The sequence below is a fragment of the Choloepus didactylus genome, chromosome 25, assembly GCF_015220235.1.
Source record: "Choloepus didactylus isolate mChoDid1 chromosome 25, mChoDid1.pri, whole genome shotgun sequence".
Classification (NCBI taxonomy): domain Eukaryota; kingdom Metazoa; phylum Chordata; class Mammalia; order Pilosa; family Megalonychidae; genus Choloepus; species Choloepus didactylus.
Genome location: NC_051331.1, coordinates 7,046,464 through 7,058,288, shown reverse-complemented (window position 1 = coordinate 7,058,288; position 11,825 = coordinate 7,046,464).

Here is an 11,825-nt window from a genome sequence, read left to right as displayed (position 1 = left end):
GTAGAATGTAGGGAACCTAGACAGCAACTAGTGAATGGGGAATGATAATCTAATAAGAACAGATAAGATATGGAGAGTAATCTTAATGATACAGGATTGCTCAGAAATGACTATGGTTTATTAATTTTCTTGGGGTATGGAAGGAACATGTTGGAGGCAATGCAGTTATTTTAGTTTTTTTTTCTTTTTCCTTTGTTTGAAATGTTTTTTTTTTTAATTTTTGATAAAGTATAAAAAATGGGCAAAAGACTTGAATAGACATTTTTCAAAAAGGTAAACACAAATGGCTTAAAAGTACATTAAAAGACACTAAACTTCACTAGCTATTAGGGAAATGCAAATCAAAGCCAGAATGAGATATTATTTCACACCTACTAGAATGGCCACTATTAAACAGAAACCCTCAAGTGCTGGAGAGGATGTGGACAAACAGGAACACTTATTCACTACTGGTGGGAATGTGAAATGGTGCAGCTGTCATGTAAGGTGGTTTGCTGGTTCCTCAGGAAGGTAAACATACTTACCTTATGATCCAGCAATCCTGCTAGTCAGTATATACCCGAAGAACTGAAAGCAGGGATGTGACAAGACATTTGCACTCCAATACAATGTTCATAGTGACATTATTCACAATTGCCAGACGATGGAAGCAGCCCAAGTGTCCATCATCCAATGAATGGATAAACAAAATGTGGTGTTTATACACAATGGAATATTATTCAGCTGTAAGAAAGAATGAAGTCCTGATGCTTGCAACAACGTGGGTGAAACCTGAGGACATTATGTTGAGTGAAATAAGCCAGGCATAAAAGGACAAGTATGTGATCTCACGCGTTTGAACTAAATGTAATGACAAACCCATGGAATTAATATATGGCATGTAGGTTACCAGAAGATAGAATGAGGATAAAGAATGGGGGAACTGATGTTTAATTTGTGCAGAATTTTTAAATAAGGATAATTGTAAATGTTTAGAAATGGATAAAGGTGATGGTAACACATTGTGTGTGTAAGTAACAGCACTGAATCGTGTGATTTTGATTGAAAGGGGAAGTTTAGGGTTCCTTCACTAGAAGGAAAGCTTGTGGGTGAAACAAGGGACTGAATAACATAGTGAACCCTGTTGTGGATAATGACGGTGGTTAATAGTATAATACAAGAATTTTCTTTCATGGATTAGAACAAATGTACATCACAACTACAAGATGTTGGTAATAGGGTGGTATATGGGGAAAAATGCAACTAATGCAAACTATAGACTCTAGTTAAGAGTAATATCTTAATGTTCTTCTATCCATTGTAACACTGGTACCACACCGAAGATATGTGTCATTAATAGGGGCTTATAAGGGGCATAGGATTTTGTTTTTTGAGCTATGAAAATGTTCTAACATTGATTGTGACAGTGTAAGCACAGCTCTGTGATTATACTGAGAGCCACTGACTGTACACTTGGAATGGACTGGTATGTGAATAAAACTGTTTTTAAAAATGGGCAATGGACTTGCACAGACATTTCTCCAAAGATATTCAAATGGCCAATAAGCACACAAAAAGATACTCAACATCATTAGCCAGAGAAATGAAAATTAAAATCACAATTAGATAGCACCTCACGTACACTGGAATAGCTATTATTTTTAAAATGGAAAATAACAAGTGTTGGTCAGGATAGGAATCTTCATGCACTGTTGATGGGACTATAAAATGGTGCTGTCACTGTGGAAAACAATTTGGCAGCTCCTCAGAAAATTAATTAGAAAATTTCTGTATGACCCTGCAATCCTGCTTCTAGGTATCTGTGCAAAAGAATTGCGAGCAGGGACTCGAACAGATAGCTGCACGCTGACATTCCTAATGGCATTATTCCCGCTGCCCAAAGATGGAAGCAATCCATCAACAGATGAATGGATAAACAAAATGTGGTATACAAATACAATGCTTCATTATTCAGCTATAAAAAGGAATGAGTTTCTTATAAATGCTACAACATGGATGAACCTCAAAGACATCATGATGAGTGAAATAAGCCAGACACAAAAGGGCAAACATTGATGGTCTAACATAAATGACATAATTAGAATATGCAAATTCATAGGCAGAAATTAGAATACAGGTTACCAGGGGTCAGGACGGGGGAAGTGAATGAGGAGGTAATGCTTAATTGATACAGTGTTTCTGTTTTGGGTGACGGGAGTGTTTTGAAAATGGATGGTCATGATGGTAGCACATTGCGAATGTAATTAACACTCTGAATTGTATATTTGAAAGTGGGGGGAAAAATGAGTCATGTTATTTATTTTACCAGAAAAAAAAATTTAGGAACCATAGGGCTATACAATACAGTGAACCCTAAAGTAAACTATGGACTATATTGTTAATAGTTTAATTATGAGAATATTGGTTCATCAGTTGTAACAAATATACTACAATAATGCATTATGTTAATAGAGGCAGATGTGGGGGGGTGGTACTGGGCAGTCTGTCCAAGATTTTTCTGCAAACCTACAACTGCTATAAAATATATAGCAGAGAAAAAGAAAAATAACTTTACCTGGAAAAACCCACAGCTAATATTATATTCTATGGCGAAGGACTGGAAAGTGCCTTCGTACACTCAAGAAGAAGACACGGATATCTGCATACAGCACTGCTATCCGACCTTTTAGTAAAGTTCTAGCCAGTGTAGACAGGCAAAAACAGAAATCAAAGGCACCCAAAGTGGAAAGTAAGTAAAGCTATCTCTATTCATAGATGATATGAGTCTATATTTAGAAAATCCCAGAGTCCCCCAAAAAGTGACTGGAACTAATAAACAAATTCAGCAAAGTGGCAAGGTATAAGATCAACATGCAGAACCCAGTTGTGTTTCTATACACCAGCAACGAACAATCTGAAAAGGAAATCAAGAATACAATTCCAGTTCTGGGGGCAAGATGGCGGCATAGAGAGGAGTGGAAGCTAAGTGGTCCCCCTGGAACAACTACAAAAAATCAGAAACAATTAGGAAATAATCCAGAATAACTGCAGGGGGACAAATGAGACCATCCACTCATCACACACCAATGTGAATTGGGAGGAATGCCCGAGAACACAGCATAAAATCTGTAAGTAAAACCTGCGGATCCAAGTCATGAGACCCCCTCCCCCATAGCCCAAGCTGCAAAGCCTCGTGGTGCCAGAGAGAAGCTCTCTCCCAGCAAGCGAATATAGCTCAGCTGAGCTCCAACTGGGGTTTTAAGTAGTGAGTGTGAACTGCTCACTACAGGTACGCAGCCCCAAAAAACAGACAGAGGCTTTGGGTGACGACTGACCTGGGAGAGCTGGAGGGTTGCCTTGGACTGGGTCTGAAGGGGACTAGCTGTTTCTTTTTTGGCTCAGTGGAGAAAGCCCCAGTCATATTCAGTTTCCAGGGCTGTGACTCGGGGAAGGGTGGAGACAGCACAAGCAGAGAGAGAGACCACTGAAATGCTAATGACCTCCACCTGGGGGGTCTGTCTTCTCTAGGAGGAAAGGGGTGGGACCCTTTCCATTCAGAACCAGACCCCAGAGCCTGGGGGAACACGGCCATACCTCCTCACACCAGTCAAGAATTATAGGCTAACAGGCATCACCTGCTGGGCAGAAAAGCACAGTGACCCGAGGCATCAAGGGGTGGAGCAATTTTCTAAGACACACCCACAGGGAAACCAGATACTGAATATTTCTTCCCTCTGGGACCTGAGCCTGTTCTGGTCTGGGAAAACCTGATTTGGATAACCAAGGAAACCACGCCTAGACAACAGAAAATTACAGCCTACACTAAGAAAAACAAAGTTATGGCCCAGTCAAAGGAACAAATGTACACTTCAACTGAGATACAGGAATTTAAACAACTAATGCTAAATCAATTCAAAAAGTTTAGAGAAGATATTGCAAAAGAGATAGAGGCTGTAAAGGAAACACTGGGCATATATACGGTAGAAATCAAAAGTTCAAAAAAACAACTAGTACAATCTATGGAAATGAAAGGCACAACACAAGAGATGAAAGACACAATGGAAACATACAACAGCAGATCTCAAGAGGCAGAAGAAAACACTCACGAACTGGAGAACAAAACACCTGAAAGCCTACACGCAAAGGAGCAGATGGAGAAAAGAATGAAAAAATATGAGCAACGTCTCCAGGAACTCAAGGATGAAACAAAGTACAATAATGTATGTATCATTGGTGTCCCAGAAGGAGAAGAGAAGGGAAAGGGGGCAGAAGCAATAATAGAGGAAATAATTAATGAAAATTTCCCATCTCTTATGAAAGACATAAAATTACAGATCCAAGAAGCGCAGCGTACTCCAAACAGAAGAGATATGAATAGGCCTACGCCAAGACACTTAATAATCAGATTATCAAATGTCAAAGACAAAGAGAGAATCCTGAAAGCAGCAAGAGAAAAGCAATCCATTACATACAAAGGAAGCTTAATAAGACTATGTGCGGATCTCTCAGCAGAAACCATGGAGGCAAGAAGGAACTGGTGTGATATATTTAAGATACTGAAAGAGAAAAACCACCAACCAAGAATCCTGTATCCAGCAAAGCTGTCCTTCAAATATGAGGGAGAGCTCAAAATATTTTCTGACAAACAGACAATGAGAGACTTTGTGAACAAGACACCTGCCCTACAGGAAATACTAAAGGGAGCACTACAGGGTGATAGAAGACAGGAGTGTGTGGTTTGGAACACAATTTTGGGAGATGGTAGCACAACAATGTAAGTACACTGAACAAAGATAACTATGAATATGGATGAGAGAGGAAGGTGGGGAGCATGTGAGACACCACAAGAAAGGAGGAAAGATAACGACTGGGACTGTGTAACTTGGTGAAATCTAGAGTATTCAACAATTGTGATAAAATGTACAAATATGTTCTTTTACAAGGGAGAGCAAGCAAATGTCAACCTTGCAAGGGGTTAAAAATGGGGAGGCATTGGGGGAGGGATGCAACCAGCATAAACTAGAGACTGTAACTAATAGAATCATTGTATTATGCTTCCTTTAATGTAACAAAGGTGATATACGAAGGTGAATGCAGAGAAGAGGGGGGGATAGGGGAGGCATGTTAGACACTTGACATTGGTGGTATTGTCTGATTCTTTATTCTACTTTGATTTAAGGTTATTTTTCCTTTTGCTACTTCCTAGCTGTCATTTTTTTTCCTCTTTCTTTTGCCTCTCTACCTTCTTTGACTCTCCCTCCTGCCTTGTGGAAGAAATGCAGATGCTCTTATATAGATAGTGGTGAAGGTGGTGAACACATAAATGTATGACCATGCAGAGAACCATCGATTATTTACTTGGGATGGAACGTATGGTGAGTGAACAAAACCATATTAAAAAAAAAAATGGGTTGATGACAAAACCTCGAGGGCAATATACTGAGTGAAATAAGCCAGACACATAAAGACAATTATTACAGGGTCTCACTGATAGGAACTAATTATAATATGTAAACACATAGACATGAAATATAAGGTACCAAGATATAGGACGAGGCCTAAGAATGGGGAGCAGTTGCTTAGTATGAGCAGAATGTTCAATTAGGATGAACTTAAATGTTTGGAAATGAACAGGGGTGTTGGTAGCAAGATGTGAGAATAACTAACAGCGCCGAATGGTGTGTGAATGAGGTGGAAAGGGGAAGCTCAGAGTCATATATGTCACCAGAAGGAAAGTTGGAGGTCAAAAGACGGGAATGTATAAAACTGAATCCTATGGTGGGCAATGTCCATGATCAACTGTACAAATACTAGAAATCACTTCATGAACCAGAACAAATGTATGACAATACAATTAGAAGTTAATAATAGAGGGGCATATAGGAAAGAACTATATACCTATTACAAACTATATGCTGCAGTTAGTAGTATTTCAACATTTTTTCATAAACAGTAACAAATGTACTTTATCAATACTATGAGTCAACAATTGAGGGGGGTTGGTTAGGGATAAGGGAGGATTAGAGTTTCCTTTTCTTTTTTTCTTTTTTCATCTTTTACTTTATTTCTTGTCTGCAGTAATGAAAAGTTTCTAAAAATTGAACAAAAATTAAGTGTGATGGATGCACAGCTGTATGAGGGTACCCAGGGGCAAGTGATTGTACACTTTGGATCTTTGGATAATTGTATGGTATCTGAACAATCTCAATAAAAATGAAAAAAAAAAAGCCAAAAAAAAAAATACAATTCCATTTACAATAACATCTAAAGAATAAAATATCTAGGAATAAATTTCACCAAGGATATAAAGGACTTCTACACTGAAAACTTAACATTGCTCAAAGAAATTAAAGAAGACCTAAACGTATACAGCAAGATTTGCCATGTTGATTGGGAGACAATATTGTTGAGATGGCTAAAGGATTGGAAGAGGATTGAGAATCATTGCTTAATAGGTACAGAGTTTCTGGTTGGTATATTGAAAAAGTTTCAGTAAAGAATGGTGGTGATGGTGGCAAAATATTGTGAATATAATTAAAATCACTGAATTGTACCCAGTTAATTAATTGTACCCAGCTACTTATACATTTATTTTAACCAGTTAAGTGGTTAAAAGGGGAAATTTTCACATTTTATGACTATATTGGTATAAAGGTGAATATAACCCAAAAAATAACAGAAACAAATGAAAGCAAAACAAAAAAATCAATACTCCAACCCTGTGTAAGGAGATGGTGATGGTTTAGAAGACCCAGGGCCATCTTTTGCCTTTTGTGGGAAACTGAGATCTTACTGGATTTGTCAATACCAAGCAAAGTTTCTTGTTATTCTCACACACACACACACACATTATCACAGTAAACTTTAACCTGACCCACTCCTTCAAAACCATCACTACATATATGAAAGTTATTTAGCTATTCAAATTAAAAAGAAAATTAAAAAGTACACCTTGATATGTCACATATGTAGGTCTAACTTGAAATTAACATCAAATGCAGGGAACAGAAGGAGGTGTGAAATAACATCAGGGCTGTTGTAACTATAAAAATTTTGTGCATGCTGCCTCGGCCTCCATCTTACTTTGGCTAAGCCACTTGCTTCAACACTGACCTCTGGCCTAGTTAATAAGCAACTCTCCAGCCCTGGGGCATAAGCTCCCCCAGAGACAAAACCCACATCTGCAGCCACCACCCACACAGCTCATCCAAAACCCACAGCTCACCATCCTCACAGCCCTTGGACCCCCAGACCCTTTCTCTCTCTGCACATATTTGCTTTAAACTAACAAATCCTTGACTCCCACGGAAAATCTAATCTCCACCCCGGACCACATGAAGGCTAAAGCCACGGGTCCCTCTCGCTCTGCCCGTGTACTCCCCACCTGCTGCTTGAGCTCCCGTGGACCCCTCGTGGGCTAGCCCTCTCTCTAGGACCTATGATTAACGCACTATCTTTTCTCATGCGTTATGTCCTCAGTTTCCCGTTGTTTCACACCTGACCTCTACCTGGACCCAAATTTAAAATCCAACTTAACTAATTCAGAACAAGGGCAGTATAATTAACAGACATACCCGTTCCTTGAAATTTTGAATCTATTACATTAAGCAAATTACAAAGAAAAACATGTAATGTAGGAACTATACATTAAAATATATCAACAGACACAATGGCAAATCAATATATGTGATATATGTGAATCTTATTAAATCCCAATTCAAATGATCCAACAGCAATCTTTTTAAATTGTGGAGTTAAGTAGGGAAAATGAATGCTACTTATATACTTGAATATATTAAGTAATAACTGTTTATTTATAGCTATGATAGTAGCATTGTAGTTATGTTGGGAAAAATATATATTTCAAAATATTCATGAATATAATGATGTATCAGAGAAGTGCTTAAAGGAACATATACTTTTTATTATGCCATTCTCATTTTACATAAGAAGGGCTACTTAGGGAAAGGAATTTGGGGGTAGATTATCCTTAATTATGAGATATAATGAAGTCCCAGCTCTCAAACAATATTGCAATTGTATTGATTATTGATCCTTTGTTTTCCATCCTCTGTGAAACAATCTAGCAGTGTCCTCATGGTGGGAAAATTGTAATTCTTCTCCCCTATGCAATAGGCTACTTGACTTAAGTCAGCGTCACGGGGAAATGGTATTGCAATTACCTGTGCAACTGGCTTCTGTCTTTTCTTTGGCTCATCCACCCATGAGGACACTTTCCCCAGACGCCTGCTGTCCATTCAGCTTCAGTTGCCTCAGTTGTCCTACACTTTCTGCTGAAGCGAAACCACCACAGTGGATGTGGAAACCCACCCCCTGTAGTAGACATATCCAAGCCACCCCCCAGATCACAGCACATTAGAATATATGCTTAACTGCAGCAAGCAACAAGCGAATACAGTTGTTTACACAAATTTTCTTAATGTCAGAGGAAACATGCCATAATTAAGGGAAAAAACACTGGCTCTCTTAGGTCAGAAAAGCTCTGGTAAATCAGAGAAGGGAGAAAATGTCTAACACTGGCAAGAGATCAAGGAAGTCCATGCAGAAATCATTCCTAGGTCCTTACATTTCCTTTATTTTAGTCAAATAAAAATAAGAATCTGAAACATCTGAACACAATCTTCCTAAAATAATGAATTGAAATTAAACTAATTTTCCAAAGATCAAATATATTCAAACTAAAAATAAGCAATGTTTATATTCCTGCCATGTAATGATTTCTTTTTGGTGTCTGTCAGGGGTTGAGTTTGTCCCCCAAAAAAAGATACGTGACTGTGACCTCCTTGAGGACGCATATCTGTGTTTGCAGATACTGGTGGTAATGGCCAGAAGCCAGGAAGAGGCAAGGAAGGAGCCTTCAGAGGGGCTGCCTCTGCTACACCTTGATTTTAAACTGCAAATTCCAGAGCTGAGAGAATAAATTTGTTGTCCTAAGCCACCTAGTATGTGGTGTTTCATTACAGCAGCTCTAGGAAATGAATATAATTACCTAAGGAAAAAAACAGCCAATCACAGGGCATTGTGGGAACAATCTGACACTCAGTGCACTTGGGAGATTGATTTCTGGTGTCAGTTATGTTTTGCCTTAAATGTTCTGTCACATGACGATTATCCTTCACGAGTTTGAGCTACTGCAGGTATTAGAAAACTAGAGTAAATATCAATACATTTGGAAAGGTATTTAGCTGAGAGAAAATTCTATGAAGAAGCCGAAACTGCTGGCAAGACGTGTTGGGGAATCATGTCCCACAAAAGGCAGGTTCACGTCCTAACCCCTCATCCTATGGGTGTCAAGTCATTTGTAAATAGGGTCTTTGAAGATGCTGTTATTAGATAAGGTGTGGCGCAAATTGAATGAGGACAGGCTTTGATCCAATAAATTCCTGCTTTAAAAGTCAACCCTTCGTGGGATTTGTCCGAGCAGCCCTGGCAAACTAAGACGGTATATACTATGCTGTTTATGTAGGACTTTGTACTCTGTGAAATAGGGGAGCTCATACAAAATTAATTCAAATACTTGCAAAGCTTCTGCTTTTCAATATATTTTGGAAGAACTTAGTACTGCAATAACTAACCTACAATAATTAAATACAATAATTAACCCACTAAAGGTTAAATACAACTCACTTGTAAGCCCACCTGGACCTGCTGAGGGTTTCAGTTAAACAGCACACAGACTGGAAACTTCCAGAAAGAGCACTGCCACACCCTGAGACACACACTCAAAGGCACTCCTGCCAAGAGTAAAATAGGCCACCAGACACAGGAACCCAATCAGATAGACACACAGAGCCCTGCAGACAGACCTACAAAATCACACCATGTCCCCGTGACATGCGGGTTGACACACACAAACTCAAAGACAAACCCTGAGTGACAGTGACCCGAGACTCCAGCAGATGCTCTCAAAGAGACACACACAGCCCAGAGCCCCTACAACCCTCCCCAGTGTACTTTCCCTCCTTAGACCCAACCACCACTTGATACACTGTATATTCTACTTCTACTTTTGTTTCTTATCTTCTAGAATGTCAGCTTCAAGGGGACAGCTTTGCTCACTGTGGCACCTAAGAGAGGGCACGATACACGAGAGAGATATTAACTTACTGAATAAAACTGGTTCGAACACACACAACACACTCCAAGGTTTTACACAAACTTCATCCTAGGCAAAAACCCACTGGAACCATGGATGACTGTATGCTATGTGAATATGTTTCAATAAAACTGAATTTCTTAAAAAAAAAAAAAAAACACTGGATCTTCAGAGTGAATTTTCCTCTCCCCGATCCCAATGAGACAGAAGGGTGTCTCCTGACCCCTAACAACCCCCCCCCCACCATCCCAGGAGGGTCCTTCCGCTGTCCTGATACAGAATTTTCACACCTCCTGACCCCATATGCTACAAAAAGCTGCAAAATGAAAACCTGAGAAGGTGAGAATCAGGGTCCAACATGGCTGGCATTATGATGTTCCAGCTCTTCTGGCTGGTACAGAATTCTTCCAGAAATGCACCCCAAACTGTTTCATCCTTTGTCACTTTGCTTTCAGTGACAGCAGCAAAAATGTCCATCTCCTCGTTCAACCGCCGTGTCCTGTGCTGCGGTCCCCTGGTAACCATCACAAAACTAACGGCTCCTCATCTGCCCGCAGCCCCCACCATGGGTGCCAGAGGGATGCCAGGCAGGAGTCTGTGGGTGCCCCTGGCAGGCCAGGGCAGGCATCCCCTTTGTGACATCAGTTATGAGACTTGTGCAATTGTGCTGGTGGGTGGTGAGCCCCTGATTATGGGGCAGTGAGGGCTGCTGTGGCTAAGGGGTGTGTGTCCCCCTGACATGGGCCCTCCAGCTGCTTCTTTGCCCTCTCATCGCACAGCCACCTGGGGAAAATGCAGAGCAACTTTCTGTAAAATGTTACCAGGTGTGGATTCCTAAGAATGTTTTCCAGCAAGAAAGCACAGAACTGGGCTTGTGATGGGAACGTTTCAGCTGGAAATGGCTTCCAGGAAGGCCATTTCCAAATGTTTAATTTTGTCTGAGTTCTGTGGTCCTGAAAAAAAAAAAAAAAAACAAAAAGAGTCGACCGAGACTGGGGAGAACGATGGGGTGTGTCACATTTCTGAACCACACTATTCCCAAAGATGTTATCCAAGAAACCTGGTTTAAAGTCAAAAACAGATTCCATGAGTTTTCTCACTTGTCTCCAGATGTGCGTGAGATCAGGGCAGGTGTGGCCATGGAGGGGGTCTCCTAACTTCAGCCTGAGATTTAATAAAGGTCTGTTGGGGTACAAGTCCTCCCCCAGTTCTCCAAACCCTCTTCTTATCCCGAAGGTGGTGGAAACAATTTATATTCCTATGTAGAAGTCAAGGTTCAGGACAGTATGGTTTCTCTAAGTACATGAAAATGTTTCTGCTGTGCTTTCTATTATTTTAAATACACATACATGCTATTTTAAGTATAATTCGGAGATTTCACAAATGTATAATTATTCCACCAGCCAGCCAGAACACTACCAACACAGAGAGGGAGCAAGCCTTCTAACCTCTGAAACCGTGATCCAATAAATCCAACCCATCGTGTGGTATTTGTCCTAGCAGCCAGGAAATGAAGACACCTCTATATCCAGAGTCTAAAGTGCATTATTTTGCATCAAGTTGTGTACCTTTTGAGTCAAGAATATCTGGCCATATGTGGGATGTTCATAAATACTAGCATCAAGTAAAGCATATGGTGTCTCTGAGCAAGAAATTTGATTTGAATAGTGATCCTGATTTTGTCCCTTGCTAGGTTTGGGTTCTCTAGTAATCTACCTAACCATATAAG